Source organism: Felis catus, chromosome B2 (genome assembly GCF_018350175.1).
Source record: "Felis catus isolate Fca126 chromosome B2, F.catus_Fca126_mat1.0, whole genome shotgun sequence".
NCBI lineage: Eukaryota > Metazoa > Chordata > Mammalia > Carnivora > Felidae > Felis > Felis catus.
In genome coordinates, this window is record NC_058372.1 from 100,445,689 (window position 1) to 100,466,041 (window position 20,353).

The window sequence follows — 20,353 nt, forward strand, 5'->3', positions numbered from 1 at the left end:
AGCCCTGGACCCACCTTCCTTAGCGCCTCCTTCCTGGCATTCTGACCCTGTGTGGAGCCCTCAGCTCAGACCTTTGTCTTAGACTTGAGTGCTTTCTCTAACTCCAATCAAACATGATGACCACTGAAGACCCAACATGGTGTCCTTTATTCTCTATACAGACTCACATGAGCATTCATCCAGGCCCACCACTGATGGTCAGGGAAACTCTGTGGTAATGCCTCGCTCAGAAGGTGGTGTCAATTGCACTGCAGGGGGACCTGAAACACCACTCAGAGTGCAATGGCTCTTTGCTCTGTTACAGCAAGGAGTTCAAGGCAGTTCTAGCAGTGCTCGCCTCGATCTCCTACACCTGACCCAACCACAGGGTGTCTGTGTTCCTGGGAAGCTTATCAAGTTTCCCCCACTGCATTACTGCTAACCGGCCCGACTTCCCCAAGCCACCCTTTCTTCCTTCCTCCAAAATAATTTCAATTCCACCCATCTCAGACACCCAGGCTCCCAACCTTAACAATAGTTCTGCATCTTCTTACCTCTTTTAAGGGTGGGCTCTGAGATTACTTTTCTGCTCTAACTGCAGTTAGAAGACCTCCTCAGGAGCCCCTGATCTTGGTACCATGGCCTTAATTTAGACAAAGTAAGAATTCTTATTGAATTTATTCTACTTAAGTAATGTTTAAGCTAAAAGTTTTACCTATTTCCTACTCAAAAATCAAAACTGATAAATTATTTCAAAAGCAATTGAATTTGGCAAACAGTTGTTTTTGTTTTTAACACTGGTTTTTCTCCCTTATTTAAGTAGACTACTTGTGGAAAAAATACCTAAATTTTAACCACTGTCCTAGAGATCTGAGTTTAGGAGACTTGATTTTCTTCAGAAATGTTTCATACCATCTGTACTGTAACATAAAAAAAAAAGTCTCCATTTTCACTTTAATGGGACAATTTTCATTTGATCACAGAAAACATGCTAGGTGAGGAATGAATATGAAAAAAAATCACAAGAAAAGTCAGGAAAGGTTGGTTTATGCAAAGAGGTGCTGGGATACCGTGAAGCAAACCCTACCCTCAGCCCATGAGGGGCACGACACTATGATACAGTCAGGAGGCCAAGCTCCGTGGATGTCTCAACAGCGGATGCTGAATTCAGCAGTAAACATTGGAACTGAAACACAGGTCTGAACTTCCAAGCCAGCGAAGGGGATTCCAAAGTGAAAGGTAACAACCTGACTCAGATCTGATTGTGGGAAAAGAGAAACAAACAAACAAAAAAGAGGCCCTTTGGAGAAAAGCATCAGAGTTGGCCAAAGTCCATCAATTTGGGCAGAGAGAGCTTTCAATAATCATGGAGCCAGGAGATACAGTGATATAAGAGAAAACACAAAACTCTGTCATTCGCCACTCGAATTTGAATAGAGATACAGCAATGGATACTTATGGGTTAAAGCATCAGGTAAAATACCGGCTGCCTAAATTTACATACAAACAAGCCGATGGCATGCAGTGATTTGGGCTTTTGCCCCCAAAAGAAAATATAAAACAATTTCTATATTCCAACAAAGAGCAAGTGATTTAAAAAAATTTTTTAATGTTTATATATTTTTGATAGAGACAGAGCATGAGCAGGGGAGGGGCAGAGAGAGAGGGTTTTTAAAAAAAATTTTTTAATGTTCAAAGAGCAAGTGATTTTATTTTTTTTTAATTTAATTTTTATATTTTTTTAAATATATGAAATTTATTGTCAAATTGGTTTCCATACAACACCCAGTGCTCATCCCAAAAGATGCCCTCTTCAATACCCATCACCTACCCTCCCCTCAGTCCCAAAAGAGCAAGTGATTTTAATCATGCTCTATGGTATTTACCCAAAGGAGCTGAAAACTTACGTCTATGCAAAAACCTCTACACAGATGTTTATAGAGTGCCTTTATTCATAATTGCCAAAATTTAGAAGCAGCCAAAATGTTCTACAGGAGGTGAATGGATAAATAAACTGTGGTATATCCAGACAATAGAATATTATTCAGTGTTAAAAAGACATGGGCTACCAAGCCATGAAAAGACTTGGAGAGAATTTAAATGCATATAACTAAGTGAAAGAAGTCAATCTGAAAAGGCTACATAGTGTAGGATTCCAAATACATGACATTCTGTAAAAGCCCAACCACAGACACAGTAAATAAAGATCACTGGTTGCCAGAAGTTAGGGGCAAGGGAAGGATGGACAGGCAGAGCACAGAGGATTGTTAAGGAAGTGAAAATACTCAGTCTAATGGTGACTACACATGATTGTACATTTATCCAAGCCCATAGAGCATATAACACCAAGAGTGAACCCTAATGTAAACTATGGACTTGGGGTGATAATGATGTGTCTAGGTAGGTTTATCAACGATAACAACTGTACCACTCTGGTGGGGATGTTGACAGTAGGGGACACTGTGCATGTGTGGGGGCAGGCGTATATGGGAAATCTCTGGGCTTTCCCTTCAATTTTACTGTGAACTGCTCAAAAAAGTAAAGCCTATTTAAAAAAAAACCCGAAAAAAACAAAAACCAAAAAACAAAACAAAACAACAACAAAAAACAAGTGCTTTTTCCTGTATTGATACCTCTTACCCTGTTGGCTCTGAAATTGTTTCTGAAGCTTTTTCCTTTGAAAAACATTACATAACGTCTTGTTGTTTCATTTACTACCTAGAAAACATGGAAGCCTAGCTATGTTTTCCTCTAAGCCACTGTAAAAATAGAAGAAATAAGTTACGGGGCACCTGGGTGGCTCAGTCAGTTAAGCGTCCAACTTTGGTGCAGGTCATGATCTCACGGTTCATGAGTTCGAGCCCCACATCAGGCTCTGTGCTGACAGCTGGGAGCCTGCAACCTGCTTCGGATTCTGTGTCTCCTTCTCTCTCTCTGCTCCTCCCCTGCTTGTGCTCTGTCTCTCTCTCTCAAAAATAAATATTCAAAAAAAATTTTTTAAAGTTACATGATTGGCTAGTAGCCAATATTTATTAATACCAAATATGAGAAAATTATTATGGTAACTGTCGAAAGTCTTTTTGTTCTTCCAATTCATGGGTCATACATGAAAAACAGCACTCCTGACATTTTGTCAGTGAGGCCTCTCCCATCCCTAAAACTTCACTGTGGATCACCGTGAGGACTTCCAAACTTTGTGAGTAGGTTTCACAAGTTATTTCGTGTTCAATACCTGAGGGCTGTTCAAACTTTTCCCAATGATCAAATTTATTTTTTTTGCAACAAGCATCACCCTGATGCACCTCTCTGGTAAAGGAAACAGAATGTTTTTCTCCCTTATTTAATAACTGTGTAATAGGCAAAGTTTTTTAAACTACTGCTTCCCATACCACCCGTTTAGGACTACTTTTCAGAACATTCCTCCAAAGATCAACAAAATCATCTCCCTAACATGCACGCGCGCGCGCGCGCACACACACACACACACACACACAGGTCCCATCTGTTTCAAATTACTGTGGCACTAAGTCTTGATGAAGAGCAGTAGAAAAAATAATGTTGTGGAAAGAAATGGGGCTTCCCTGGCCCATTCTTCTAGCCCAAGTCTCTGCCCCATGTCACACCTGGAAGTGACTCGATCCTTGGCCGGTACTGCCCGAAAGAAAGAGGGGACGACAAAAAGACATTGCTCACTCCCATCTGGGACCCTCCTGTGTCACCCTCCCTGCGCCCCGCGGCCCCCCTCAGACACTCACCACTGTTGCACCTCTTCCCTCGACCATCTGCCTCCCGTGCAGCCAGCATCACACGGTTCTTTGGTGGCACAGCAGGACTTACTCAGGCCCCTGAGGCCCACACACTCTTTCCACTACATCATGCTGCCTCGTGACTGACCCTGAAACCACCTCACTTGGTCTTGGCAGTCTTATGTGGAAGGACTATGCAAATAGATGAATTGTTGTCTCACCCCCTTCTTCTGTTAACACAAACGATCCACAGAGCATCCCACTTCCCTTCCTTCACTTTACACGCGGACTACACTCAGTCGTGGTATGTTTCACAACTTCATGAACACCCCTACATCTTCCAAGAAGCAGCCTTATGCACCCGACAGCGGGGCCTGCTCTTCGCAGACCACATAATCGGCAAAGGAGGCCTCTTTAGTAGAGACTAACCCTAGAAACAAACATTAGGGCTCCACATCTGAATTCGGGCTTCTGGTCTCACCTCAAGAATCACCCACGGGCTAACACCCACAAGCATGTTATGGAAAGCGGGGCTCAGGACTGACACCCGCTGACATCAGTGAGAACAAGCGGGGACCTCCGCCCTCAAAGCTGTGAATAACCAAGCACCCTACCAACTCTCCCTTCCTAAGGCACTGCCCTATCTATCTCAGGGCATTTTCACAGGACTGTCAGAGTAGATTATAGACACAGAGTACCTGGATGTCAGCAAAGCATCTGACAGTCAGTCATTCAAAGCATAGCTGAGTGAGAAGGGAAACTCTGGGCCAAGTGACAGTTCAGTTTGAGGGCCTCAGAGGTAACTGAGCAACCACACCCAGGGGTGCTAACATCACAGAAGAGCAACACTGGCTTGGAGGGAGGTCCTTGCACAGTGGGACTTTGTAGGTTTATCCCTGGTAATGTTTTCATCGAGATGTGCTTAAGGGGATCACAAATAATTCACGGCTGAGGGGACAATTAATGAGAGGAATGAACAGAGATTTGAAAACATTTCAACAGGCTGGAATACTGCCAAAACTGACCAAAACAACAACCAAAAAAGAACGCAAAGAATTAACAGAGATAAAGCCCTACTTTTAATGGTAAAAAATCATTTGTGCATATGTAGGAGGGTGTCATCGCCTGCCCTACACCCTCTAATCTGCTTAGCTGGGACGACTCAGCCCTATTCACAAGTTCTGCCATGGGCCCCTGACCCCAGGCTCTGAGTGGGTGAAGCTCCAGGCCTCAGGTACACATCAGTCCTGTGACTCTTGACTTCAGACCGGGGGCTTCCTTTTACTCTCTGGTCTCAAGCTCCTGTCTTGGGCCCTCCCCTGTTTTGGCAGCGGACTCTAACTCGTCTTTCTGGACTCAACTCTTTTCATCAGCCTCCTGGCTGGAGTCTCATCCCTGTACACCAGTGCTCCTATCTACCCCTTGGCCTGCTCAGCTGGCCAGTTCCTCTGCCAGACATCTGTCCATTTAGACTGCCACTGAGGGAAGACTTTCTCCAGTTTTATGCCTCACCTAACTGTCTACGTCCTAAGTGCCCCCTGTTTGCTGCTGGTCACATCTCCATGAGCATGCCCCAGCCTGTGGATGTAGCTGTTCTGTGAATCCCTATCTGGAATCTACTCGGGGTCCCAAGCTGATCCCATACCGCTACTGATAGAAACTCGGCTCTTCTATCTGGTAGGGGCAAAAGGTAGAGGTTGGAAGCAATTCGTATTTTAAAGTCTTAAGGATTTTTGTTGAACCCACACGTTCAGAGCAAGCTGGAAGTGCACAGAGTGGAGATGTGACCTTGATTCGCCTAAGGGTAACACCTAATGATGCAGAAAACACATGCATCTCACAAGACCCAACAGTCAGGGGTACAGCCCTTACCCTATGCTGGGCAAGTTACCTCGGAAGTACTGTTCGTGTCTGAGAGCTATGTTCTTAGAGAGACAATGATACAAAGGGGATACCTCCAGGGGGGTGTAACCAGAACAATGGGATTTCTGATATTAAGTAATGTGAGTACTTGTAAGAACCAGGGCTGCTGGCCGAGAAAAGGGGGATTTGCAGGGATGGAGTTCTCAGGTGCTTCGAGCTGCCACGTGAAGGATGGCTGAGGGGCTTATATGGCGAGACAGCTTGGGGTCAGCAGCGGAAGAGGTGGACTGAAGCAGTAAGTGCTGGTCCCATCTCCACTCCTGACTTGAGTGACCCTGTATCTTGGGCCTCAGTCTCCCCCTAAGACTGGAAGGCTATGATTTTGAAGGCTCCTCCCTGCTCTCAGAGCCCATGATTCTTTATCCTTACATCAACCCCAATCCGAGAAAGAAGATAGGCATGGCTTTGCCTGTTCTGAGGCCTGGGAGACCAGATGGGCTCTTAGGTCTCCTGAGGGGCCCCTTCTAGGAAAATCAACCCCACTGAAATAATGTGTGAAACCAGTGGTAATAAGCTTTATGTTTCAGGAAATGAAAAATGTAGAAATTGTCAAAGAGAAGACAGAGGCAGAAAAATGTCCACTTCTCCTCCCCAAGACATTCACTTCCCAATCCTTGCAATCTGTGACTGTCCCCTCACACAGCATGATAGAGTATGATAAAGTTAAGGATCCTGGGAGGAGCAGTTTATCCTGGATTATCCAGTGAATTCTAAAAGCCATCACAGGCATCCTTACAAGTGGGATGCATGGGAGATGTGACACAGACACACACAGAAGACAATTTGAAGGCAGAGGCAGAGACTGGAGTGATGTGGCCCCAAGTCAAGGGAATGCCTGTAGACACCAGGAGCAGGAAGAGGCAAGCAGTGGGGTTCCTCCAAAGCGTCTGGAGAGGATGCACCCCTGATACCCCAATAGTGGACTCTGACTCCTAAAATCATGACAGAATAAGTCTGTGGTTTTAAGCCATCAAGTTCGGGGTCACCTGCTACAGCAGCCACAGCAAACTAATACTAAGGTTTTCTGCTTGAACTTTTGTTGTAGCCCAGTGTGGGCAGTAATAACCTTCTTTAGGGGCAAAGCTTGAATTTTTATGTATTTTTGATGGCCTATTCCATACTCTCTCAAAACAGGTGCAGCTCTGCTTTTAAAAGTGTTTAGGGGCAATGACAAAGGTATCTTCTAAGCCATTCTTTACACATATTTTACTAATAATGTCTCCTTCACAGGAGACTGCAGCAGACAGTATGTCTATGCAAAAGGCAGACAAGCAAATGATTCCAGCCTCTACCCAGCAGGCCTGGCTGCAGGGCAGGAGATTATGCAGCCCCTCGTGGCTACAGGAGAAAGCCTACAGAGTTGGGGGGGGGGGCGGTCTTGCTTCTCCATTGTAATGCGGGCTGCTTTTCTCCCAGCAGTGTCCGGCTCCCCCCTTGCAGATGATGAACGCTACTAAGATGAGGATAAGAAAATGAACCCCAGCCTAGGGACAGGCCACAGAGTGAGTGTCCTGCAGGCCTCCCTCGGACTGCCATCCCGTAAGTCACTCTCAGGCTGTCACCCCACAGGCACCACCTGGTGGGACCAGGTCAGGTTTAAAGAGGCGGTTCCCCTTTAAGTTTCTAATTTCTTTTTGATCAAAACATCGTTCCTATTTTTAAAACCACACATAAGGGTGAAAGTCCTTTAAATTTAGAGAAGAGAAAATGAAAGATGCGTATGAAATTACCAGTTAAATTACACGAGGCTGGTGATGATTCATTTGTCTTCTGCTCTTTTGGGCTTCAGTACAAGAGAACATCCACTGTGGAGTGGAAACAGAAGGGTGCTCCAGGTCTGAGTGCCACTTGTGGATCCTGTCACTTCTCGATGTGAGTCTGGGCAAATCACGTCACTTCTGTTGAGCTGCATTTCCCTCACATGTAAAACAGGGCAACTGAGGAAGAGAACATGTGGCCTAGGACACTGGTGAGCCCCCGGGTGTTTATTCATGTTCAAGGGACAAATGAATTATGTGTTCTGCATCCAAGGCTAGACAATTCAACCCTAATGTTTGAACTCTTTCCTTGAATCACAACATAAATTTTGTTATCTGTAGCTCTCCCAATGGTCATCACTGCCTGCCTGAGTTCATAATGTCTAGCAAGAAGGATCTTTTGTGATCTTGGAAATTCAAATTGGCAGAGGGCGTGTTGTTTCTTCTACAGCGGCAGTTTTACAAGCCAGAGATTTATACAAAAGAAAGTTGGTCAGTTATCATGGGTGATGCATAACAACTGCTTTTGGTGCACGACTAAAACTGTTTGCTCTTCAACCTAAAAGAGAACTCTGTGCAAGTTCCTCCCTCCCAAACAATCCCCTCCCTCGCACCCAAGCCATTCCCTTTTCCTGATCCCTGGTCACCCCCAGCCTTTCCTTGGGCATAGAGAGGCTGGCCTTTCCCCATGCCCAATCTCCTCCAAGAGAATGGGTCAATCTGTATGGAGGCTGGGGCAAGGCGTGGCTATGGGAGCCAACTGGGCATCCCATAGGCCCTGGGGCTGGCAACCCTAAGAGTGTGGATCAGAGAAGGCCAAAGAGGGGGAGGGTCCCATCTGTACACCTGGGCTGCCCTCTCCAGTCCCCACACCCACTTAAGGAGCCCTCCCACTCCATTCAGGAAGCAATGGCTTCTACAGAGGGCAGGAAGTTCTCTTGCTGGCTGTTCTTCCCTCTTCCTCTTTATTCTTTCTGCCTCCTTATCGAAAACGTGCACAGTGAGACGCTACACCCTGACGCCTCCCCCATACACATACGTTCTCCCTGAAGACAAATCCTCATGCCTTCCCAGCGACCAGCATTCTCAAGCCTTGGGACTCCCCATGCAAGCACAGCTGACCTGTTGGCTCCTGGAAGTCCTATTCCTCTTACTAAAGAAAAATCTTATATTAATTAATCTTTCCACTTTTCTCAACCAGCTATGCAGGAATTGCATACACATGGCTTTAAAGCTTGGTTCCAGATGCAGTCTCAAATTTTGAACCCTCAGTTGTTTAGAATCACTTTGGGTGGTCTTTTTTTTTTTTTTTTTTTTTTTTTTTTAAAAAAACTATTAGCTCCACAATAAGAACCTAGGATATTGTTATGACTTCTCTTGGGACTTATTAAAACAAAAGAAATATTGAAAAATGGAGCAACTTCTATGTACATTCTACTTTACAGATAAACACATTTCAAGGAATTCACTGGGGAGAAGGAAATGTTCTAAAGCATTCTACTTTCTTTTCTTTTGCATGACAATTTTTACTTGGGGAGGCCACTCTATCAAACAGACAGCAGTATTTGTCGCCATATTTGTGGCCTGAAGGCAGTTATCTAAACCCTGCAAACAGCGGAATAGTAATACAGGAATTCTTGGTCTCACTGAAACTACAGAAAGGACGGGTCTCTCTCAAAGCAAGTGCCAAATACCTTCAATTGTGCAGAACAAAGGCCATGCAGGAAATGTGGAAATCAAACCTCTGTCCTTAGCCCTTTGAAAGTCATTAGGAGCAAAGTGGATGTTATTTTAATCAAAGCCATTTAAATCATGATTTACATTACCAAAAAAGATAAGCCAATTTAACCAGTTTTGCTTTTTAAAAAGTACATTTTTGTCCTTCTGACATAACCTGATTACACATTCTTTAAAATTCAGTTGAGTATGGGGGCGCCTGGGTGGCGCAGTCGGTTAAGCGTCCGACTTCAGCCAGGTCACGATCTCGCGGTTCGTGAGTTCGAGTCCCGCATCAGGCTCTGGGCTGATGGCTTGGAGCCTGGAGCCTGTTTCCGATTCTGTGTCTCCCTCTCTCTCTGCCCCTCCCCCGTTCATGCTCTGTCTCTCTCTGTCCCAAAAATAAATAAAAAACGTTGAAAAAAAATTAAAAAAAAAAAATTCAGTTGAGTATGGGTTTTACTTTTAGAAGATAAACTGTATATATTTAAATCAGTGATTTATGTAAACCAAACTTGGAAGTGCATCCCTTAATAATTCAAGAAGATTCTCTGCAAAAACAAAAACAAAAACAGTATTACTGGTTCCCTTGTGCTCTTAATGCTCCTCCCTCTTTTATCTTTTGACTGTCTTTGCTTGCACGGAGACTTCACTCTTAAGAACTATCTATTCACTTGTCTGCTTGAGACTTTGTATTTTTGAAGAGAAAGCCAAGGAAGTCTTATCTCCATATAATGCTATTAACAAGCATGGTTTCCAAGATAAAACCTAGAGATGGAGAAGAGAAACATGATTTCTGGAATGCACAGATTTTTTTACTCTGCCACTTACCAAAGTGGCTTTCAAGGACTCTTATTACCCCCTAATTTGGTTATGTGTCATTCATTCATGCCTGTAGTCAACCTTTTAAGAGGGCATTCTAGAAACCAGGCATTAGGTTTGGCACATGGAAGGATTCAGACCTGACAGAACTTACAGTTCAATAGGAACACAGATACCAGACAGTTATTGCACAAATAACTATACAACAATAGCTATGAAGAAGTGCATGGTAGCAGGGCAACCCCATCTAGAATGGGAGAGAGTGTCATGGAAGACTCCTCTAGAAGGTAACACTGCTTTTTTGTTACTCACAAGACTTCTTAAAAAGGGGTCACACAAATATATTGTCTCAAACAGTATCACTTCCAAGGTAAGGTAGGGTATGAGAAAAAGACGCTCTGGAAACAGATACGATTAGGACCCTTACTATTACCATGGTGCCTCAAGCAACTCATGGTAAGGGATATGGCTGCCTCACAAGAGTGCTGTAATGGTTAAGTGTGATGCATAGAAAGCACTCAGTATGTAGTAAATGCTCAATAAACCATAGATGATAATAATTACAGACTTCATGTTGATTTAGCTTTGAGCTTTGACACATCAAGATAAAGCATTATTTTCCATTCATAGTTCTATCTTCACAAAAATGTTCAACTGAAAGAGAAACTCAAAAATACATTTAGAAAAAAAAACACACCATGACTTCTGTAATTTTTCTTTCTTGGGTTGGCCAGCAGATATCACTTAATTATACAATGGAGGTACACTCTATTCTAGATTCTTCTTGGCAGATACATAAACACAAGCAAAAAGAACAGTTTATACATCTGTGCTCAGCAGCCTTCTATCAGCATTAGAAAAAATTCTGGAATTGGAACTTTTGAATTAGAACTTTTAAAATAGTGAACTCCCCTAGGGTGGTTAAGTGTTTTCCAGGTCATTAGCTACATGACCGAGAGGGTACAACAGGCAGAGTCCTCTGCATGCAGCTCAAATTCACGCAGTCCAAGAAGCATTTCCCACCTCACTTTTAGCTTCTCTCAACCTGAATTCCAGCAGTACTTACAAACACCCAACTCACACGGCAGGGTCCATCACACTGTTCACTCCTTCATCAGATGCTCACTGGTGCCAGTGTTGTGCTTGAGGGTACATTCAACAGACAAGGCTGTGCCTTCAAGGAGCTCCCAACCCCCGGTGGGCCTTATTAAGCATCCTTCAGACTCGTGGCTAACAGCCCTTTATCCTTTTTGGTACAAAGCCCAACTCAGAAAACAAGTATGTGTGGTTTGTGTTTTTAAGTTAAAAAATGAAGAATTTTACTTGATCCTGGAAAAGGGACCATGTTACTAATGAGAAAAATGAGGCTCACATAGGAGAGAAGATTTGCCTAAGGTCTTAGACCAAGTGAACAGCAGAGCCAAAGCGAGAACCTAATTCATACCACTTAGGACTTCCCACCCCCTTTACTGAGCCCTCTTGTCTGCCTGGCATTGGGATGTACTGAGAACAGAATTGACAGACCCACCTCCTCCATTCGCTGGCCCTCCGGGATTCACCTCCGCTTGAGTGGCACAAGGCAGGGCAAGCCCTAAAACCTGGAACAGCTCCAGGCATCTCTTAAACGGTCCCCCAGGTTTCTGGCTATTATAGCTGGTCTGCACTATACCACCCTGAGGTGGCTCCTGGTACCCAAAGGCTCTGTGGCCCGGGAGGGCCGCAGTGCTGACCCCCCACCCCACTTACGGAGTGCCTTTGCCAGCCCCCGGCTTCCACAGCCAAAATGCAAGCACACCAGGATTTCAAGAAGGCTCCCCTCCAATCTAGCCCTGAGTAGAGCCTTTCAATTTCCCTGAGTCACGTTGGTTTGTATGAGCTGAAAAGGCCACCACTGATCACAGGCCATTCTGTAGAAAATAGGGGGCTACGCGGGTCAGAGGTCAGGGGTTGCTCATAATTGTTCTAGAATAAGGTTTCAGTCAGTATACTTCCTCAACTTAAAGGTACACTGACTGAATACAGAATGGCTCTAGTTCAGGGAGAAGAACCTGTCTTACACACAAATTTAAAACGAGAACCCCAAGTCATTCTTAGATGATGAAGTAGAGCCCCTGAATGGCCAGGGGATGGAAGAATGTAACGCAGACCTGCTGAAAAATTTCACCCAAGGCAATGTGATTGGGTAGGGGAGATTAGGGCAGCAAAGGATCCCACGGGTAGCTAGTGAGGCCTGTTTAGGTCCAGCCTTTCTTGGAAACCCAAGGCCTCTGGGAGACGAGAGAAGTACAAGCAGAGAAGACTCAACCAGTGTTTACAGAAACAGAGTGTGTGGCTCCTTCACACATGCCCTTCATCAGGGAGCTTTTCTGGATGGCCTGGCCTCACTCTGCACTCCCAGAGCCAGAGCCCCTTCCACACAGTTGTATCACACTGTACAACAATTGCCTGTGTACTTGTCTGTCGAATTCATTTTTGTCTCAACAGATTCCAGCATGGTGTCTAACACCCAGCGGGCATCAAAAAAATGGTAAGTGAATGAAAGAACGACCTGTGACACAGTGACTGTAATTCGAAGGTACAACTAGGGCAGAGGAAAGTAGCAGTCATCTCAGAGGGGAGAAAAACCAAAACCGGATGGACTGAAGGGGACCTTTCCAAACCAGGCTGAAGACAGAGTGCCACCCACCCCTCAGCAGCCCCTGAAGGCTCATCAGCCACAGGACACCTGTTCCATCCTATTTCTAGGGTAAGGAGGTACATCTTCTAGCTAAAACACATGCTCCCGTAATTATCAAAACTGAGTGTTACAACCAAGAGAAGGGAGAAAATAGTAGATTCACCTAAGTGAGGCAAGACTTTCTATTTCACATACCAGCTCGCTCCATCTCCAACTCAACCTCTCTTAGAAACCTACAGACTCAAGAGTCACAATCGCCAGTTCAGAGTCACCGAGTCTAGGGTCCCAATGGGACACGCTTTCTAACGCACAAGGCATGTGCTCTCAGTGCAAAACTTGTCAACTTACTTTTTCCACGTCTAGATCAGCATCCTGCTTCTTCAAAAAACTGTAGAAGAAAAAAAAAATAGACATCAAAAGAGAACGGAGCGCTCTTTTCCTATAAACCTCCCACAAAGTACCACCATAGAATTTCCATTTGCTGCAGACAATCAATTTGCCCACAACTTTTCTCTCGTTCACACAATTGTTGCTATGTCACAGTTGCCACAAACACCTGCCTGCAACTGCAAAGACCTGGCCCTGTACCATCAAAAAGGAAGCCAACATGAGATTTTAACTTTCTGAAGCCAGGAAAGATACAGATGGAGGTCTTACACACACACACACACACACACACACACACACACACACACACGCATGCACGCACACACACACACCTTCTTTCCAGTGCCTATAGGTCATCCATAGTTGGGAAACATTAAAAAAAAGAGTCTTCCAAGATCTTGTTCAGCTCACCTCTTGGCTTAAATCTTCCCTTAGCCCCCGACCCACATGTGCCCCACTTCCTGTCTGACTGTGGGTGGGCCTCACTGTCAAAACAGCCTTCTTAGGATGGCCCCTCTTTCCCATCAGCTGGAGTTCCCCTCTCTGGGAGATGTGCCAACCCAGCAGCCTGCACCGACTTGTCCACGGAACTTAGGCCCCAGGAATACCTTAGAACCTTGTGCCAACCCCTGGCAAAGTAGAGTGCTGATTCTGTGGCACCCCTGCCCACTTCACATTAATCTTGAAAGTGCCAGGAGCGGGATGGCACCTTTCCAGTTTGCTCATGCACTCTGCCTGTAACCTGCCAATATTACGGTTCCTCGCTTATTATTTGCAATTTGAGCTGTTGGAACAAAGCTTCAGTTTTAGTATGATGATAAAGAATCAAAATGGTTGAATGGAACTACGTTGACAACAATATGTTAGGGCAGAAAGTAAAAGGTTTGGGGAATGTGAATAAAAAGGCAGCAACAATTTTTCCTCTCTTAGTAGAGACTCACACTTTTTGTCATTATGATTCTTAGCATCCTGGTCCATGGTTTAAAAGACTGCCATCATAAAGTACTATCCCCATCAAAACCACCCCTCCCCCCAACACACACAAAAGAATTTTTGCAAAGAATGCATAATTAACAGTAACATCTTTGTTTTGTTTAATCAAAGATGACTCAGAATGAAGGAAAGAAAAAATGACCATGGGGAAGAGCATGAGAAACTCATATATTGTCTTCTGCAGATGGGTATTCAAATCATGAACTGACTGCAGACATGCAGGAGAACCGGCAAGAGGTTGCGGGGAGAGAATGTGCTAATGAGCATGCCACTACAGCCCGTACCTTAGCAACCCACATCACCCCATCTCTTCCTTGCTTCTGACACGCTGTCCTCCTGTCCTAAGCAAGGAGATGCCACGAGTCAATATGTGCCTTTCTCCTGGCTAACCCACTAGGGATGCAGACACTGCTGAGCTGTAAAAAATGGGAATCCCCATTGTCTAAAAATGTTAACTAGCCTCCCTATCACCAGCAAAGAGTAATTCAGAATCGGGAGAACTTTTCACCAAAGGGAACAGATATACAGTGGAAGTCTGACTTCCATTCTTGAACACTTCCCTAAAGAAGTTCAGGAAGGCTGTCATTCTGATTTACAGAACGGAATTTTTCTGTTTGCAAGGTGGAAGATTCCTTCATCCACCACAGAAAAAGAAACACCTGCAGAATCACTACCCTTTCCCAAAGTAGTAACGAAACTTAACCTCTCTCATGCACACAGCACGAGTGCAACCACATGAGATACCCCGTTCAACGGCAAGCTCTTCCAGAATGAGCCTTAGTGGGGCGCCTGGGTAGCTCAGTTAAACGTCCGACTCTCGGCTCAGGTCATGATCTCATGATTCGCGTTCAAGCCCCACGTTGGGCTCTGCACAGACAGCACAGAGCCTGTTTGGAATTCTCTCTCCCTCTCTCCTGCCCCTACCCCACTCATGCTTTCTGTCTCTAAATAAACAAATAAACGTAAAAAAAATAAAAAAAAAAAATGAGCCTGAGCTCCATGACACTTTAGCAACTGGTAGGTAGCAAAAGGAAAACTGAAAACCTGTTGGAGCTGCTAGCTAACTACTGCAAAAGGAATGTTATCCATCCATACATATATGCAGCTTCATCCAATTTCTTTTTCAGGCTTACAAAACAGATGGAGTTAATTAACAAAGACAATACATATATGCATCATCCTGCAGCCATAAACCAGAAGGATGTCACAGCTTTAACTTCAAAGCCTCCCAGCAAGCACAGCCTGAGATATTTTTAGGCATCAGCTCCATTGTTTCAAAGAGGATATGGTTTGGTGAAATAAAATTGCCAAAAAGTAAAATTCACAGGACAACCTTGCTAGGATGAAGAGTGGCATTTGATTTTAAAACCAGTTATGTCTGTCTTAAAGGGTGTGCTTCTGCAAAGCTGAGAATAAATTTTGTCATCAAATGTTTAAGTGAAGCAGAAGTACCTTTTATTTAAATGTCTTACATAAAAAAATCATTCTTTAAAAATTGACCGATTATTCTATTTTATCTTTATTCTAAATATAAATTTTTGGAATATTCAAGTTTTAAATTTTCAAAGCTTAAGGCAAAAGAGACCGCCCTCCTCCTCTGTGTGTGTGTGTGTGTGTCTGCGTATAGACCGATATACATATATAGTTATACAGACATTTTCAATAGTTGACTTTGTATTCAATCGTGGGTTTGTGGCCATTAGGGCATTTTCCATGCTTTTATTCTTCCTGCTGAAGCAGTGCTAATGTTTTGTTTGAGAAACATGACTGAAGTGACCCAGATTCCCAAGCGGAAAAGGCTGATCCATGAATGTTGCAAATGTGTGACCGCCTGCAGGAATGAAAGCCAAAGCATGAGACCTTGGCCAAAAATGAACTACTCTCAACTATTTAGATCAGATCAAATCCTCTATCTTTGGGAGAATACACAGAGACCTTCGTTTTCAGAGGAAAGTCTAAAACTAAAACTGAGAAGGCTTTGACTTTGAGTTCTCTTGATGCAGCCATTCCTGTAGCCCCCCAGCTCCCTGCTCTCCCATTTCCAAATGCCCAGGGGACGTCCCCCCTGGTACTCACCACAGGGACCTTACAACCGGACAGTGCAGGCACAAGAATAAACAGAACCAAAGGGGGTGTCAGCCACATGTTCAGAGAATGGCAAGAGGCTTAGTAGTCCTACAGGGCAGAGAGGGACTTATGAGTGTGGAGGTAGGCTGGTGGGAGAAAGGTGGGAAACTGAGGCAGAGGCCAGCTAAGAAGTCAGCCTGTGAGAGGCATACTCCTGCACTTACCAGTGTGTTTTCTACACGCCTCTATCCCAGGAAGGGGGAGGAAAATAGATACAGCCCCCAGCATCTTCCTGGCACAGGACTAAGCACCGTCATTCTGATCTCACCAACTCTGCTGGATAAGTATAGTTTTCTCCTAATTAGCTGTCAGGGCCCAGGACAAAATCACCTTTTCACTCCTGTTTTCCTCTGGTCCCACTTCCGTGCAGAACTAGATTTCCTTTCCTCTGTGTTCTTACAGCACCTTACACAGTTCCTGCGTCCTGGTCTTCCCTGCTCCAGAGCAGCGCTCAGCCCAACAGGGGTTTCAGCTCTGCTGATGGAGGGGTGAAGGGTGAAGAGAGCCGGTGACAGAGTGACTGATGAAGAACTGACCAACAGAGCTGACTCAAGCTGCACGTAGGGTAGGGGTGTGTGTTGGGGGGAGGGCTGGAGGACAGAAATGCAGGGTGTGCCCACATACCGCACATGCCACATAGATAACCAGAAGCTGACCTTTCTTTCAATTTCACCCTGTGTCTTTAGCTATAAATAAGTGACAAAGATCCAATCTGGAGATTCTGTTATTATTTTTAGTATTAGCCAGTGTTTCCTTTCCACTTAAAAAATGTGACTGAGAAACTGACGCTCAATACGTTAGAGTCATAACCACAACTCCTGTGTGAAGAAGGAGACTTGAGGGATATGACAAATCCAAGACTTAAATCATGGTTCTGGGTTTTGTTTGATTATTTCAAGAAAAGGAAGATTGAGAGAGAAATGAAATCTACTTTTCTCTTGCCACAGAATCTTCTCTATTTCCAATTCAAACCTTCTTACTACTTGCAAAAGATTTAAAATATTCATCGACCTGCCAAAAAACATCTGCATGCTACTCGACACATCTATTCACATCTGAATGCCTTCTTTCTGCTCCAACGATCATTGCTGTATTCAGTCAAACTAAAGTGAGAACCTCAGAACTGTACGTGGTGTGATGTCAGTGGCACCGAGGATAAAATGGCCATTTGACAGCAACTTCCATATCAAGTGTGTCGACAGGGGCACTGCTCCTTTGGTTATTAACTTAGGATCCAAGGCACAAAAAAGACCAGGCAGGGCCAGACTCTGCCACAATTCCAAAGAAAGCTAAGACACACACAGAGCGTACACAGAAGCTCCTCAATGTTCCCCGGTGAAGGGGCGGCCCCTGGCTCCCTGCCTGCAGCCTGGGAACAGGCCCACTCTCTCAGTGGGCTTCCTGAGGCCTTCACAGCTGCACACAGACACGCAGTGCAGTGTTTGGGACCATCTACGCTCAAGGTCACCACAATCTTCTGTGTGCCCAACAGCTGGGGCAGGCCCCGGAGACAGGAGCCAGCTCAGACAAGGCCCTTTGTTGTGGGGTATTCCTCATTGCCTGGTTTCCCCAGGAAAAATGTATTTTCCTTTAGCCATTCACTCTGGCCCTACCTCATTCTCCTGCGTCCTTCTCCACACATGAACCTTTTAACAAAGTTAAAAGCTAACCTCCCATCTTACCTCCCTCCCACCCTGGTAAAGGCACAGTGACACAATGGTGTCCATGTGCACAATGGTTAAGAGCAGAGGGCCTTGACAATGTTGGTGACAGGTCAAGACTCCTGAAGAGTTTAAAGGAAAGGGTCTAGCCTGGGAGACGACAGTAAAGGTGGCTGGGGATCGCCTTTGGGTATCCTATGCTAGGAAGATGTACTTTGTCGTATAATCTCATTCTTATTTCTTTTATACAAACATTGATTTACTTCACTGAAAAGGTAATATACGCTCAATGAAAAATCTGGAAAATCTGGAACCCGTTATGATGTTGGAACTTTCCCCTTCTGGCCAGTATTTCTATGCGTATGTAAATGTTAACCGCTACTACAGCACCTCCAACTTGCATGTCACAACTGACGGCACATACAGCTTATTTTGCATACAGGCAAACAGTGGGGGGCAGGGTACCCTCAATATGAACAATGTACCTAGTAAAATTAATTGCAGGATCTATTTCAAGTAGTAAGGCACAAAAGGGAGGCTACATCACCTAAGGATGCTTCTCACCACGGACCTATGAATTACTCTCTAAAATACAGAATTTTGGTCCATAGCCAGGGAGGAAGTGGTTGGATTCAGTTGTTTGTTTTTTTTTTTAGTCTTTTAATGTTTATTTTTGAGAGAGAGAGAGAGAGAGAGAGAGAGAGAGAGAGAGAGAGAGAGAGAGAGACACGGAACATGAGCAGGGAAGGAGCAGAGAGAAATGGAGACACAGAATCCAAAGCAGGCTCCAGCTCTGAGCTGTCAGCACAGAGCCCAATGTGGGGCGTGAACCCACAAGCTGCAAGATCATGACCTGAGCCAAAGTCGGACGCTCAACCAACTGAGCTACTCAGGCGTCTGGGTTGGATCCAGTTCTATCTCTAGCTCTGTCATTTATTTGTTCTGTGACTGGGTGGGGGCAGGGGTGCAGGAAGGGTGACATTAAATAACCGATGGGGCCAGGCAGGTAAAACAAATGAATGAAGCAGGTGAGGTGGGGCTTGGGTGACCTGAAGAGCCCTGAGGCCGCTGTCATGAGAGAACGCAGGCTTGGTTTTGTCAGACCTTCCAATTTTTTTCAAAAGAAACAGGGAATCTCAGTTTTTATACAAAAATGCCCCATTTAAAAATGTTCACTTAATTTTTAAAATGCCTCATGTGGCCTAATGAAACATAATAAACAAGGGTATAATCCGGCCCATAGACTGGTTTGCTATCTGTTTAAGTCATAAGATCCAGCCCTTGGTTTCTCTTAATATTAAATAGGAAATTGGCCGCTATCCGCCCCTTGGGGTTATTTAAGAGCATGGGGGAGGGGGATTATTATCACGTAACAAAATAATCCAAGCCCATTCAGATGCACAAAGCAGAGTAACATGATCCCTTGGTTTTATGTAATGTTAATAGATGTGGCTTCATTTTTTTGTAGAATTATTTGAAATGTATAATTATACATGTTAGCTTCCAAACAAACAAAAGAGGTAATTGTAATAGCCTTGGAGGACGAGGGTGTGACCAACTCGATCAAGCAGTGGGGTGGAAGTCTGAGGGGAATGGCTTTGATTTTTTTTAAACAAACACTGTGTAGAGACAGGTGGTGTAGACAACCCTCTCAAGAAACACTGCACTAAAGGGCAGCACAGCAACGAGGTGGTCTCTACGTGAGAATGCAAGGTGAAAATAACTTAATCTTAAAAATGGATGAAATCACAAATGTGGTGACAGAATGAGCATCATGTTAGAACAAACAAAAAAAACCCCCAAGTACCAACTAAAGCAATTATGTCAGCAAAATACTAGACAGTATTGGGTGCAGTAAAAAATTTATTATTAAGAGTGAAGAAGTTAAGGTCTAGTTATGCTGGTTTTCTTAAACAAGAAGTCGGGGAGGGGGGAAGATCTTTACTACAACACACATTGCCCCACATTTTACACTGTGCCATTTCTGTATTTGTCCTTTTTAGCCTACTTCTAGCAGTCTCTCTTTGCTAAAATACATTAGTTGCCATGGAAACAATGTCATAGTGTGTAAAACCACTCACTGTCCTTGGAAAGGCATTCATGATAAAAACTGAACAGTAGCATGTTTTAAAAAGCGATCCCATAGACAGCAGTTGTGTAAGAACACAAGATCTCAAAATTGTGACTTCGAGGTATTCCTCCACCACCATCATATGGTCCGGTTTCCCCCAAGTCAACCAGTGAAGCACCTTTCCTCCTCTTGTACACCAAGAGTAATTACAACAAAATCTCCCATCTAATGTTGGTGAAAACAATAGATTCCCTGTGAGGCACACTCACTTCTCTCGATGGGGTGGGGCTGGGAAACTGTAGAATCAGAAGGTTTGTAGGCATGATAACACCTCTGCTAATGACAAGGATTTAGTCCTGTGATACCTGCTGCTGTCCAATTTTGTTTTAAGAGAGGGAAATAATACTTAGGACATAGAGATTTACACTTGCTTTTCCCTATTGTCACAGATTAGCAAGACACTTTCTTTTTTCCTTTCATCAACACAAAGTAGA

General features: G+C 44.3%; 1 protein-coding gene and 1 long non-coding RNA gene across 5 annotated transcripts in view; one reads left to right on the top strand and one right to left on the bottom strand.

Moving 5' to 3' along the window:
- FYN (FYN proto-oncogene, Src family tyrosine kinase) overlaps positions 1-20,353 on the bottom strand; it is a 216,377-nt gene that overhangs the window by 175,028 nt on the left and 20,996 nt on the right.
- Positions 4,197-15,442, top strand: LOC109499843. 4 transcript variants are annotated; one of them, XR_006598169.1, is made up of 5 exons: positions 4,197-4,810; positions 7,065-7,187; positions 7,438-7,617; positions 12,428-12,689; positions 15,128-15,442. It is a non-coding gene; the product is annotated as an uncharacterized LOC109499843 (long non-coding RNA). The 4 variants fall into 4 exon arrangements; XR_002157373.3 differs by having other exon boundaries at positions 4,198-4,810; positions 7,068-7,187; XR_006598171.1 differs by having other exon boundaries at positions 4,199-4,810; positions 7,068-7,187; positions 7,438-7,520.